This window comes from Hipposideros armiger, unplaced genomic scaffold (genome assembly GCF_001890085.2).
Source record: "Hipposideros armiger isolate ML-2016 unplaced genomic scaffold, ASM189008v1 scaffold_856, whole genome shotgun sequence".
NCBI classification, from domain to species: Eukaryota; Metazoa; Chordata; class Mammalia; order Chiroptera; family Hipposideridae; genus Hipposideros; species Hipposideros armiger.
The window spans coordinates 340803-356012 of record NW_017732206.1 but is presented as its reverse complement, the minus strand read 5'-3'; the positions used below and the strand labels follow the sequence as shown (position 1 = coordinate 356012).

Sequence of the window (15210 nt, the reverse complement as noted above, 5' to 3'; positions counted from 1 at the left end):
AAAGTTTTAAAATTTCGACACAGAACAAACATCAATAAGTTTAATGACAGCAATAATACCATTAATCAATTTAACATCAATAAAATAAACATCAATAAATTTACAAGCAGACTAAAAATTTGGGCATAATAAAAAAAACAACCATGTGCCTCTGGGAGAAGATATTTACAAAGCATGCAACATTTATGTATTGAAGGAGCTATATGGACTGTTCATAGCACTTTTGCTTGTAACAGCAAAAAACTGGGAGGGAGACAGATGTCCATTAACAGATTTGATAAACAAACTTAGTTGTCTTAATACTGTGGATCTATGTGTAGCAGCAGTTTTCAGCTTTTTGAGACCCTCTGTACTCTTTTCACAACCAATATTTTATCATACCTATTTGACTATCTTAAAATAAATTTTCATCTATATACACTATTTATAAAAATAATATCCTAGATGTAATATAATGGAGGCATTAAAGGAAGGTAATTTTGAAGAAAATTGTATGTTTTTGAATATATAAATGCTTGGTGTGGTATTATTAATAGTTACAAGTAAGTAGGTGCTTACACCTGCATATAATGAATAAATTGGGATCTCAGAGAGGTAAGAAAATAGTTATACCATATTGTTGACATTTTCCTTTGTATGACATTTTGAAATAAGGGCTAAATAGGTATTGATATGCATATGTAGAATTATCATAAATGTGACAGCTCTAAAAACAGATTGATAGAAGAGTTTTGTATTGTGTCTTGAATGCCTTGAGTGGAGTTGCTAATTTTTTGAATTGTAAAGGTCTGAATAAAACCAAGCATACTCTTCTCTTGATTTACATGGTAGTTCCATTCCTGGAAAAAGAAAAATCAATGTACATTTAAAGCTATGCAAAACAAAACAAACTCTTCTGTATAGGTAAAACAAAGTTGGGTTCTGGGCTCAGATAATTTTTCATCTAAATGAGTGTTTTGTGGTTTATCCGAAAGTCCTATGGAACAAGAGAAAATTCTTCTAGGTGGAGGACTCGCGTGTACATTTTAGGATATTAAGATCCCTGGCTCCCTCCCACCCTCTAGATACCATGGTCTCCCCAGTCCAAAGTTGTAAGAACCGATGACAACCCTACACATTTCCAACATGTCCCTTAGGGTGCAGTACTTCCCTGAGAACTGCTGAACTGGAACCTCTAACATGAATGGATCTGAAAAACAATGCTGGCAAAAAAAGTTGTAAGACCCTACCAATTAATAGAATCTTAACGAATATATTGCTTGTGGATACATAAGTAGAGTATAACAACAAGCCTGAGAATGGTAAGATAACCTCAGTGTGGTGGATATCTTGGGGTGCGTGGAGAGAAGAGGTCAATGAAGGGTAGGCAGAAGGCCTCAACCAAAACTGTAATGTTTGGGGGGAAAATGCCAGTTCTGGAGCAAATAAAGTATTAGGATTTGTCAAAATTGTGTGGCAAATATAGGGGTGTTGGTTCTTTTATTGTCCTGTAGTTCATTGTATGCTTAAAAAACCTTACAAAAATAGTCTCAAGTTAATCAACAAAGCAAGAGGATAAATAAGATGAAGATTACATGAAGGGTAGATTTTAAGGCTCAGAGAAGTCATGGAACTTTCCTGAGGTCCCATAGCTAAGAAGAGAGAGAGACTATATTCCCATTTTAGTCAACTTGACTAGAGTTTGTGTTCTTAATCGTAGGATGAATCTCCATTTTCCACAAGGCAGATTTTCAATGTGAGCCTATCCTGTCTTCTTGTTACCGCTTCTAAAGACCATATCCTAAATTCTTCAGTTTTTCCTGTGTGAAATGGTTTTCGGAACCCACTGTCTTGGCCAACCTTTGTCTGGACTTATAGGGATCCTATTTAAAGAGATGCCCACAGGCAAAGACTGTCTTCTAAGTTATATCATCAAAGGAATAGTTATCAGAGGTTACCTCTGAAGTTGCAGGATTCATGCTAATCACAATGTAAAATGTGCATGCATTTTTAGAAGCTTCATCATGCTGTAGGTTCTGGTTCAGTTTTAGGTCACCTAAAATTGCTGGAGTTTAAAGTAATTTTCAAATTTATTTCATTTTTAACACCATGCTCTTCAGGTTGGGCTCATTCCAGGACTTGCTGATGTTCAAGGTTTTTGGATGAAAGAGCAACAGCTCCAGAGCCTAGGAGACAGGAGGAATGGCAGAATCTCTAACAGAAATAAGAGACTAGAGAAAAAAAAGGTGGTCCTGGTGGCGGTGGTGAGGGTGAGGCTCAGTGGGGGCAGCAGATGGCTGCAGTTTGCCAAGACTGAGTTTAGGTTCTGGCAGCACTTGGAAAAGGAAACAGCTGGTGGTCAGGTGGAGACATGGGCCTGGAGAGTGAGATAGGTGCAGACAGAGAGATGGACTTTAGGGGGTATTTTGCCTAAGGGCCGTGGGGTGAAAAAGACAACCTAGAATCATGATGAGAGAGGAGATGCAATGGACTGAATTGTGGTCCCCCAAATTCATATATTGAAGCCCTAACCCCAAATGTTATATATGTGGAGGTAGAGCCTTTGGGAGGTGATTAGGTTTAGATGAGGCCATGAGTCCTAATAATGGGATTAGCAACCTTATAAAAAGAGGAAGAGGCACCGGAGAGCTAGTCTCTGTCTTTTTCTCTCTACCTCCATGTGCTGAGGAAAGGCCATATGGGGACCCGCAAGAAGATGGCCTGCAACTCAAAGACAGGGCCTTCACCAGAACCTGACCATGGCGGCACATTGATCTTAGACTCCCAGTCTCCAGAACTGTGAGAAAGAAACTCTTGTTGTTTAAGCCACTGGGTCTGCGGTATTTTGTTATGGCAGCCTGAGCTGACTAAGATATGTGGGAAGAGGGCAGAGGACAGAATTCGGAGGATGATTCCTATTGAGCTGTCCAGACAACAAGGAACTAAGAGAAGACTGCAAGATCAGAGAAGTTGGAGTAGAATGGACTGATTTCCTATGGCTGTTGTAGCAAATTACCACAAACTGGATAGCTTAAAACTACAGGAATTTATGCTCTTACTGTTCTGGAGGCCAGAAGCCCCAAGTCAGTATCACTGGACTGAAATTATCAGCAGGGCCCTTCTCCCTCAGAGGCTCTAGGAAAAAACCTATTCTTTGTCTCTTCTAGTTTTTGGTGGCTGCCGGAATTCCTTGCCTTGTGGCAGCATCACTCCAGTTTTCAAGGACAGCATTTTGTGTGTTTTTTTAAAAAAGATTCTATTGGGGAATCGGGGAAGGGAACAGAGAAGTTGCTGTTCTTTTGTTCTTCAGTCTAGTTGTGGAGGACATCGCTTCACTGACCCATGTTGGTATTATCATTGCACTCTTCCCGGGTAAGGCAGTCGCTTGCCAGCCATTGGACGGCCTCTCAGGGTGGCTCACAGCAGCTCACGAAAGCGCATGCCAGCTGCCCGCCGCCCCACTGCAGCCTATGCCATTGCTGGCGACTCACTGCAGCCCAGCTCCAGGTTGAGCTGTTGTTCAGCATCTTAGCTATAGAGGGTGCAGCGTCACTGGCCCTCATGTGGGATCCAAACCGGGGCCCTGCTGCTCAGAGCTGGTGCCCCAAGCCAACTCTTAACCAACGTGCCACTCAGCCGACCCAAGGCCAGCCTTTTTAAATCTCTCTCTGCTTTATCTTCATATCACCTTCTCCGTGCATGTCAAATTTCCTCTGCCTCTTTCTTATAAGGACCCTTGTGATGACACTTAGGACCCATCTGGATAATCCAGGATAATCTCCCGAACTAAGATTGTTAAATTAATCACATCTTCAAAGACCTCCCCGCCCTTTTTCCATATAAGGTAACATTCACGTTCCAGGTATTAAGATGTAGATATCTTTTTTGGGGGGGTGGGGGCGGGCATCTTTAAGCCTACCACAGGGAATAAGAATTGTACAAGGATACAGAAGCCAAATAAAGCACTTCAAGGAGTAAGGTGTGTTACTTGCTTTTACATGCTGCCTGAGGTCAAGGTTGAGGAGGTTGCCCGTTTGGTGTTTGGTGTTCAGGAAGTCACTAGGAACCTCACAGAGAACATTGTCAGAGCAGAAGCCTGGAAGGCAGGCTGCCAAGAGATGGAAGTGGGCATTGGAGAAGGAGAGGGACTGTCAGTACAGTGTTGTCTGTTAGAGAAACTTGGGGTCACCTCAGTGTTATATAAAGAGTGTGTGTGTGTGTGTGTGTGTGTGTGTGTGTGTGTGTGTGTGTGTGTGTGTGTGTGTGTGTGTGTGTGTGTGTGTAATTAGAGTTTTGAGATACAGTAAATAACATCCATTTTCTCTTCCCAAATTCAGAGCCCGTTGAGAAGGATAGAGAGAAGTCATACATATCAACTGTATTTCCAATAAACCCAGATTGGAGGATGGAACTTTTGATGCAGCCACAATGGCTTCTTTGCATTTGGTGCCTAAACTAGACAGACTTAGGGACTCCCTTGGTCCCTAGGGAGGCTGGGACTGCCCTGCTCAGCTGGTGGAATGAGGGCCATGACTTTAGCTTCTCTGCCAGAGGCCAGCAGCAGAGGGATGGGGGTGGGGGGGGTGAGAGGGGGGCTTTGCGCTGCCTGTTATTGAAGCTCACCAGGCATTTCGGTTGCTCTCCAGCTCTCCCCAAAGTCTCACCCTGGCTCTGGGCCCTCAATTGCCCTCTGTGTGGACCACGGTCCTAATGTCTCCCCTTTGGTTGTCAGGGTGTCTACCCCCAGCCCTGTCATACTGTGAGTGCCTCAGAAGGCACCTGCTGTCTTCTGTTTTATGTCACCATATCCTGAGACACTGCCTGCCTGGACCAGGCAGTGAAGATTTGTTGCATAAATTAGTGTGTAAGTTTAGTCTCTCAGAGTAATTATTCAGGGTTCCATCTTTATTTTAGTAGAGTATTTGGGTTTCATCAGTGTTTGCATTTTGCTAGTATTAGTCTTTACACTGCTGGGAACAGCCACAATTTTGATTATACATGGCCTACTGAGTTAGCCTGGAGAATGCAGTGTAAAGAGAGCCAAGGTCATAAAGTTTTCAATTGTGCTGAGCTGAGGTCAGACAAAAGCGCTGGGTTTTCTAATAGTTTGCTCAAGGCTCTGAAGAATTCATCAGTTTTTCCCATGGTGAATGAAATCCATCCTTCAACTGGATTAGTGACTTTCCAAATTTTTTTGTGAATTGCTGATTTAGTTAGAAGTTTGATAAATTGATGGATAGTTTATGTAAAAGCAAAAGGGCAGGATGAACTTTACTTTTGGGCCATATATGCGATTCTGTGGAGAAACCACATTTTTGAAAGTGGGGACTATATTTGCTTGGGCCTTATAAAGTTCTCATGTAACTTTATGCTATGTTTAGCTGTTGAAATTTAAGAAGCCATAATAGTTCATCAGAAAAGCTCAAGCTATTAGTTTTTCTAACTGCATTTGACCCGCTTAACTCATTCATAGGTATGAGAGAAAGATGAACTACAAATGTTTTCCCCACCTCTCTTTGCCCAGCCTTGGAGCAGACCTTCCTGAGAGCCTCTGGGCCCCTGTGTTCCCTGAGTTGCACCAGGCCTCTTGGGAGTGGGCAGGTTGGAGGGGATGGGACAGTGCTGACCATTTGGGGATATGAGCGGGATGAACAGCGCTGTCTAGTAGAAACAAAATAGAATTCAAGCCACAAATGTGAGCCACATATGCAATTAAAATTTTTCCAGGAGCTACATTAAACAAAGTAAAGAGGTAAAATTAAGTTTATTGATATTTTTTATTTACCCTAATATATCCAAAATATTATACCAACATTTGGTAACAGGATATAAGATTTATTAATGAGATATATTACATTTTTTTTCATGCTAAATCTTTGCAGTCAAATGTGTGTTTTATACTTACAGCACATTTCAATTTAGGCTAGCCACATTTTGTGTACTCAGCATGTAATAGTGGCAGCCATATTGGACAGCATAGTTCTAGAGAGTATGTATGTTTTTGTCCTGGGAGGAAAATAATCCATTGTTCAGTAGGATGAGATTGTTGAGTAGGGTTCATACTGTGATGAAAATCGAAGGAAGTCAACTTTTCCATTGCTGCTAAACATCTATTGTTTCCCTGGAAATATGTAAAGAGCATCTATGAATGCTTCAAGTAGAGAAACGATAGCTGAGGGATTTGGGTGATGGGAGAACTAAAATCATTTCCTCCATACACTCCAACTGACGTATAACCTGATTATTCTTACCTATTTCAGAATATTTTGAGGATTAATATATTCGCATATAGAAAGACTGGAAAAATCTAGGAATTTGTATAAACAAGAAATTTATAGGGATTAGACATTTTTTAATGTCTCATTTATCACTGGTTGCTGACTTTTCATGTATGTGTTCTGTGTACCCACTGTGGTGACATTCTCTTGTTTTATTTTCTGGCTGCCAGCCTCTGAACTGCTTTATTGTGTTTGGGGACACTTAAACCATGTCTGTCTTGATAACGGAGGTAGGGTGTTGGGAGGCTGGAAGAAACTTGTTTTTTCAGGATGTTTGCAGCCAGGGTGAGGCACATAACTGAAGCTAAACCAATTAGATGTTCCTCCTTGGAACTTTGAGTCTGGCAGGAGTGTCTTTTAAGGTTCCCTTCAGCGTTGGAGATGACAGCAGCATCTGGGGCCCCGTGGCAGAGCTGGCAGTCCAGCCAGGAGTCAGGTAGCTTGGTGCTGAGCCTCCAGTGGTGGCGTTGTCACAGGAGTGACCTGGCCACACTCTCAGCTATGTTCTCAGAACCCAGCCTCCCTGGGTTTCTGCCAGCTCCAGAGCTTGTTTTGTCACCCTTCCAGTCAGTTCTCTGAACTCTTCCTTCTAGCACTAATTCCTTCTCTGTTTATAAATCAGAGTTGGCTGGGTGGCGTTCGCAACCAAGAATTAAGCTCCTTGAGTTTGGGAAATGATTCGATACTTCTTTGTATCATCCCATGGTATTTTACACATAGTTTGGTATTGCATCATTTGGTTGATAAACTAGATTCTGCTTTTTTACAAGTGATCCATTTTCTGATGAAAATGACACAGGGAACATAAATGTTGATCATGGCATGTATTGTGGTTTATTAAGTGTTGACGTCCACTGTAATAGCTTCACTTAACTGTTAGCTGGATTGTGGATTTACAGCTGAATGTCATTTAAAAATGAGTATTGCCACCTCTGCTGCACACACTTTGTCACAGCCACACTGCATCACTTTTAGAGAGGCCTCTGGTCCTCAGCATTTGCGTGGCATTATTGAAATTATATTCAGAAAATGAATACACACTGGTTGTATTTTGTTGTTAAATTTTTGCATGTTTTAAGGTTAATTTTATTTATCAAAATGATACATGTTCATGATTTAAGTCAAATAGTGATCACGTTTATAACAACAAAATGATTCACTTTGGGTCCCCTTCCCTCTTTCCATCTCACATGGCTACTTCTTACCACAGAGGCTACCACTTCCCAATGGCTCTTCTGTGCTTTTCTGTAAATCCTGTGTTTCTAAAAGTCATCACATTTTGGCATTTCTATTAACTTATTAGGTGGAGAATTTTAACTATCTTCCCTGTTGGGAGATCATTCTTCCTGGGTCTTTCACATTTCCCCACATTTTGCAAGTAGAGGTACTAACTCTTTTTGTTTTAGATTATCTTAAAAATATATATATATACTGGGGGTGCCAAAAAATTGTATACAAATGGACACTTTGGTCAATGTTGCTCAAGTAGTAATTTGCCATAATCAGAAGTGTCTGGACGCTGATGGTAACCACTTTGAGTACCTCTTGTAATTGCAGAAGTCAAATGTAACTTGTGTTCATCTTTTGTTACTGGTATATATTGAGTATTACAATTTTAATACAGTTTTCCTTTCTTAAAATGTGTATACACTTTTGGCACCCTCTGTGTTTGGATAGTGAACAGCCTTGGAAGGTAGAGATAGTATCTAATCCAGAGCAGAGGGCAGGTTTGCACACAGCCTTGGAAAGCAGAGACAGTGTTTTCCTCCATGGTAAAGTACTACTCATGATGAAAGAGTCAGCTCCTCCTAGCTTGGGTTTCCTCTCTTGTAATGCATCCCACTGTGTGTGCAGGTATCACCTGGACCTCTTTGCATGGCCAAGGGAATGGGGGCTTAGCATATCAAGGCAAAAATGTTGATACCCTGGCTACCTCTATTGTTGTAATAAATTGTCTATTATCTCTGACCCAGAAGTCTTATGTCTTCTGTCAGCATTTATGGAACTGACAAGCTAACTCCTTAGTTTGCAAGTCAGGTAAAATCTCAGACTTTTCACTTTCACCTCCCTAGTTTTGCCAGTATTATAGTTTCTGGTTAAATCCATATCAGGTATATTTATAATTTTGATAAATATTTATATATTACATATTATTTATTATATGAGTTTATTATATGTTTAATATGTTTAATATATACATATTAAATTTAAAATAATATTTATAAAAATTGTACACCAATGAGCTGAGCAACATAGTATGATTAGTATATCTCCTTTTCTGTATAACTTTTGTTGCTCCTGAAGTCAGTAATTGCTTTTTAAAAATTTTTAGTTGATGAATTTTATTTTACTCTCTGGTCAAGTCTTCTCTCACTTTCTAACAACTCTGTAATAGGTAAAAATAAAAAATCCTTATGGATAAACTGTCAGATAATCTATCAGTTTTTCCTTTTTACTGGAGATTTCTCTTGGAGCAACTGTGATCTCGTTCCAATATGTACCGATTGTTTTTTGGGCTGCACAGCTGCTTATGCTGAGCCTGATGGCAGGCTTTCCAACCCTTATTCACAAACTCTTCTCCATTCCTCTATCTGATTTGGAGGCTGCGTGAGGTATGTGTTCTTTTCCCTAGCTTCTCCTGCAATCTGGGTGGCTACGTAAAATTTCTGACAGATGGTAGTGAGCAGAGGCGTATCAGGCTGGGGCTGGGTTCAGGGAAAGTTTTTGCTTTCCTGATAAAAATGACAGGAGGACCCAGGTGGCACTCTGTTTATCCTGGTTTGATTGTGGACATAACTCCAGGACCTGTGGCAGCCATTTCTGTGACCAGGATAGACAGGTACATAGGATGGTAGAGTCTTCAGATCAAGCCATACCAAAAGGGAGTCTTGTGACAGAGTCAGTACATTTCCTTTTGGCTTAAGCCAAATTGGGTTGGATTTTTTTCATCTCTTGTAATGAGAAAGTCCAAATGATTGTAAAACCTATTTGCCATCCCTGAATAGGTAATGGAGAGTATGATCATGCTGAAGAATGTGTAAGGTGGTCGTTTCAAAGAAATGGGTTTAATGATTATGGAATTAATTTGTAGACAGTGAATCCTTTCCTTGTTTTGATTGCATTTCCTTCTACCATGTTCCTTTTATAGCAGTTTTGTAGTGATTGCATGAAATGCTCATGAAGAGGGGGTGGGAGAGTGGGGGGCTGAGGTCGGGGAGCTCTAGATCTAATTAAGCCGCTGCTGGATCTTATAGTAACTTTTATGGAAAAATTCTTACTTTATAACTCATAGGTATAAGATGATGCCAAATGATGTTTTATTACTCATAAATAATTCATCTCCAAATTTGATATTCTTAGCATTCTGAATTGCTATTTTTAGCAAAGAGCCAAATTGCTCCCCAAGTATTGCTCATGGTAAAAACTTCTGGTAACTGATTGGGTTGTTGATCTGTTGTTTTCTGCCTACTCACACGTCTTCCTGGATTAGAAATTCATGTGTTATTCAGGATGTTTTGATGACTTGTGTAGAGGGAGAGAATTCTGAGTGGTGGGTTTATAGTGGAAGTCTAAAGCAATTAAATGAGAATTTTGGGAATAGTTATTTTTGAGGGTCAGACATCTCTAAGATGTGATAGATAACTGGCTCCAGGAAACGACTCAGCCAGAATCTTTAAACATAATGTCATGTTTGACCCTGAGTGGGCATGTATTTAGCCAATTTCTTTGTCAACTCAGCACCTAAGGGAAAGTCTGGAGATGTAGCTCTTGTTTTATTTTAGGTATGACATCAGCGAGGTGAGGACAGGAAGGTTGAGAGTCAGGTTGGAGAGAATGGACATTGTTGGAGTGCCATGTTTTGTATGGACTTCATTCTTGGGAGCTAATTCATTTTGTTTTTATGGTATCTCTATTTCCAGAACCCTGGGGATTTAGGGCACCATCTTGTTCTTGTGCCCTTTTGTTTGGTACCCATGGAGTCCAGCTGATGGCTCCGTCCCTGAGGGTGCCCCATGCTTAAGAGCTTCCTCAGGAGGAAATGCCCTTCACATGGTCCCTGGCCTTGAGAGAATTTTCTGCTCCTTCAAGGCCTTGCCTGAGCTTTCACTCATGCTCATAGTCAGAATTAATTACTTCCCCCCATTCATGCTCCTACAGCAGCGTTGGGTTTTAGTTGGCACTCATTTCAGTTTGTCTTGTGGGTGGTAGTGGGACGTGTTGTAACCCTCACGGAAGAAGTCCCTTCATGGTAAGGTTTGTGACTGACAAGTCTTTTCAGCTACTAGTAGATGCAAGTTGCTCCAGTTTAACATTTTTTAAGAGAATGAATGAATGGTGGGGCGGGTGTGTATGTAATAAGGCAAAGACCACGTGCTGCTTGTTCTCTCTGTGATGTTGGGCAACTTATTGAACCTTTCAACATTTTGCTTTCCTCATCTATAAAGCAATATAATAGTATAATAGTACTTACCTCAGGTTGTATTGGAGTCAATGCATACCACCCCTTAGGTGATTTTAGCACAAATAAATGGCAGCAATTGTCATCAGTGATTGTTAATAAATTGTCCATTTTACTGCTTTGAATTTACCATGAGTTAAACTGTACCCTTCAGAGACCACTAGAAACTAAGGGCATAGTACTCAAAAAATATTTTCTCCTGTGCTTCCCAGTTGTGAGGATCTTAGTGCTGACACATCAAATTTAGGGAATTGCTGAAGCAATCACTCTAGTGCCCTCAGTGTCCTTTTACCTGTTGCGGCCATATTTGTTTTCATAGCAAAATCTGATAAACGTTCTCCTCCCGCTTCCTGTGTCTACCAAACACTTGCTCTTCAGTCAGGGGCTGTGCTGGGGATTCAGGAATGAGTAAGACCTGCCCTGGCTGTTCAGCATGCCGAGAAATAAGCATGACTTATTATAGATTTAATTGGGAGAGGTACAGAACCTTTAATAAGCAGAAATTTAGGTTTGAGTGTTAAGAGATTTAGACTTTGTGATTGCCCCTGTTATTTACTGTAACAGAAAAGTTGCTCTTGTTGTTTAGATCTTAACCAATGAGTTTTGTTTTCAGTTAAGGAGTTGAAGGCAGTGAAAAGAGTACTGACCTGAAGTCAGGAGACTTGAGGTCCTAGCTTTGGGACTCTGGGGGTCACTGCAGTTCCTGGAGCCTTGGCTTCCATATTCTTTTGTAAGGTTTGAGAGTGAAGAACTGTTGAGGCTCCTCCAGCTCTGACAGCCTGTGATTGGGCCTACTTTCTCATTAATGTTCATTCCATATGACTCTCATAAGGAGACGGACACCATTTGCCTCAGTTTCCTGCAGATGATGCTGATGCATGAAATAGTCAGCTGACTGAGACATCACTTTGACCCCCCACCCCCCAAGATAAACTGAGTATGAGCTGGTGCATGTTCTTGGCCTCCACAACAGGAAGAGAAGATTTCAGCTTTGTGAAGTGATCAAGGAAAGTGAATAAAAATGAGCAAGAAAGTCCCCTTTCCCCAGCCTTTCTCAATCTAGGTTCTGCAAGAGAATTAAGCTCTAATGCCCTCAATAGAGTGTCGTATGCAGTGAATTTAACTTCTGTCCATCATGCATCTAGAATAGCAGTAGCCACACCCCGTGAGTGAGAGAGCTGAGAACACTCACTCCAGTCATTTTCTGAGGTCTGTGGTTCAGATGAGGAGTTGTGATTGAGAAAGGTTGCAAAACTGAGTGGCACCCTTTGGGTTAATTGCCAGCAGATTCTGTATTTGTTTTCTCAGACATCTCTTAAATAAGTATTTGATAAAGTAAGGTTGTTTGCCTTGTGCAATTTGTTTCCCCCTCCCCAAAACCATTATTTTAAAAAAGTTCCCTATATATATCTGTTTTCCAAATTTACATGTGCTAAAATATGCCCACTGTGAGGGTGCTTTTGGGAATAGGAAAACTAAATTGGCTCCGTATGGATATCAGCTCTTTTGTTCTCAGAGGAAAAAGATGCTTATTGGCGACCATTATTTGTCCATCGTCCATCCATCCCACAGACTCAGATGGGGCTCTCTGCATGCCTGGCACCAGGGTAGTCATTGTGGGGCAGGGATGACTTGTGAGCCCAGAGTGTCCTGTGTCTTGTGTGTGATGTTCTGCTAAGGGAGGCGTGGTGCCTGAACCTAGCTGTGGGAGTTGAATAGTAACTTCCAGAGGGACTCTTCTATTCCTGTTTGGGGGAATTGGCATGGGGGAGGGGGCAGGAGGGAGGGAGAGAGGGAGAGAGAGTGTGTTTGTGTGGTGTGTGATGTGCGGGTGTGTGTCTGTTCTGGGGCGGGGAGGCAGAGTTCCTCAAAAGCTTCCTGCCTTTGGGGAATTGCAGGTGGTTCATTCAGTTTGGCAAGAGCACAGGGATGGGGTTTGTGTGGGAGGAGCGACAAGAAGCTAAGGTGGAGGTGGTAGGGGGGCAGGGAATGCAGGGCTGGCCTGCCTGGCATGAAGCTGAGGCTCTATCTAGTACCGAGCAGGGTCACCAAAGGAAGCCAGATGAGTGTGCATGACCTGGTGTGCATGTCAGATACTGCCGCATGCCCTGTGGCGAGCAGAGTAGCCTGCCCTGCTAGCTGGCTGTGGTGGGCAATTGGATGAGAAAGGAAGGGCTTCAGTGCGAGTGTATGTGAGTTGGATGGAGAGAAAGAGGGTTGACTGAGGAAATTATGGTAGCTGTCTTGTCACCCTTAAACGGCCCAAGAATCCTAGGTATTTGATCCAGGTGGTTATAAAGATGGGTGAAGGCATACAGTTACTGTTTGGTTTCCATTCCAGATTACCAAATGTGCCCTGTTTAACTGCGTTTTGTCTAATGGTCCACAGTGGTTGCAGTGACAGTAATTATAGAGCTGATCTTTATTGAGCACTTACTGTGTGCCAGGTGATCTTCTAAGTCCTTTGTAGGTTTTTGCGTAATACTTACAACTTGGTGAAGAAATGGAAGCATGGAGAGGTTAGTAATGTGCCCAACGTCCTACAGCCCATACATGGTGGAGCTGGGTTTGAACCTGGGCCCTCTGGCTTCAGGGCCGAGGTCCAGCATCCTCTACATGTACTGATGCTAAGCCCTTGAAACCTTTTCCAACTTTCTGAGTTGGGACTGGGAGGCCATCCCCATTCTTGAAATGGACAAGTAGGTAACTGCCCAACATACAAGTTGGCTGCCAGAAGGAGTGATAGGAAGCTGGCACTGTAATTTGGTCCATAACGAGCTGTTAGGAATGCAACACTGAAGGAGAATTCTAAGTCTTGGTGATTTAGTGTATGAAAAAGTGAAAGATTTATGGGAGGCAGACATTTGGCTAAATTTGGCCAGTGACTTTAAAAGGTTAGTTTTTTATAAATTTCTTCTTTGTGTATTAAATCCTTTCTTTCGTTTAGTCTTTTTATTTAATACTTTTGTCTATCCCTTGAGGATAAACATCCATTTAAAATGAAAATTCCCTGAAAACAGAAATTAATTATTTAAAAAATGATTAAAAATTCTAAGGTCTCATTTTATATGCTTTCACTTCAATACATTATGTAGAGAAAGTTATTTTGTTATGCAGCCGTTTATGTGGTTAAGAGACTTCTAAGCAGTCAGGGTTTTGCCTCCACAACCTCCTTTTTCTAGCCATCATGCCACCAGGCGCAGAACCATGTAACCTGAGATATTGTGGCTTGATTGGCTCCTTTGTATTTTTGTAGGAATTAGTGTTTATTCTGTCAGGTATAGGATGGAGTGTTTGGGGAGCAATGTGGTTAGAGAAGGGTGATGAGTAGGGTGCATGAGGGCCCTGTGGGTGAGTCACTGCAGTATCATTCGGTTGTGGGGTGATGGGAAGGGGCTGGGGACAAGCTTCTGGGAGCTAGGAAGCTTCCTTCTAGGCAAGGCGTCACTTATTAGCTCTGTGACCTTGTGCAAGGCATCCAGTCTCTCTGAGCCTCTTTGGTCATTTGTAGAACGGAGATGATGATCTTCCTCTTTGGTCGTTTCCAAGGCTAGTATATGAATCAAATGAAATGCCTTAGAAAGCCTCTGGTAAGTTCTGGCATCAGCCTGTAGTTTCTCAGCTGTTCTTCCAACCCAGAGCACTTTATCACTCACTCCCATCACTTGGGTGGAATTGGTCTTCTTAAATTTAAATTCTCACAGGGGTCAGGCAGATTTGAAAGTGGGCAGGGTGGGACGGGTGGGCTGGGGCAATGGCACACACCTGTCACCTACTTGAAATGTCAATCAATATTGCCCTAAGTGAAGAAAACCTTTTTTTGATGTTATGATGTATGACCTAAAATGAATGAACTTGTCCTAAAGTTGATAGAACAAACAAATGAGGCTAGATGGATATGCATAGTTATATACATTAACCATAAGGCTGGTGGTTGGTATGTCTGTACCAGGATGACCTGCTAGGTGTTAAAACACCATTTGGTAATCAGCCACTGCCCCACCTGTTCCACCATGGTATCCATTCCCCACCCTCATCCTGAGATCCTGTGGACACACACTAGCCAGCAGCTGAAAAGGCTAATGCGTGGTGTGGGGCCTCAGGACCGTCCCCAGCCTGGGAGCAGGCGCTGTCTCTTATGTCTGATGGGGGCCAGAGCTCAAGTTCATTGTTAAATATGTTGATTGTCACTTCTGTATAGGAATCCATTAATTTCATGCACATAGATAGATCTTGGAAAGGTTTTTCACTTGGTGAAAGACTGACATTTCAGCAGTTGAAGTAACAGTTGTTCTCAAATACAGTAGCCTCATTAAAATGTGCCTTATCTACTTGAAGTTAAAGTAAAACAAAACAGCTCAATAAAAATTCATTTTAAAGCAATTAAAAGGCAATAACTTGAAAGGATTAATTTATTCAGCTGACATTTATTGATCACCTGCTTTGTACTTGGAAAAATAACTTACCCAGCCACCACTGGATTGCCTAATGTGA

At 41.7% G+C, this 15210-nt stretch overlaps 1 protein-coding gene across 1 annotated transcript in view; it reads left to right on the top strand.

Annotated features, from left to right (window-relative positions):
• TMEM163 (transmembrane protein 163) overlaps positions 1 to 15210 on the top strand; it is a 218367-nt gene that overhangs the window by 24266 nt on the left and 178891 nt on the right. The gene's annotated exons all lie outside the window — the stretch shown is intronic.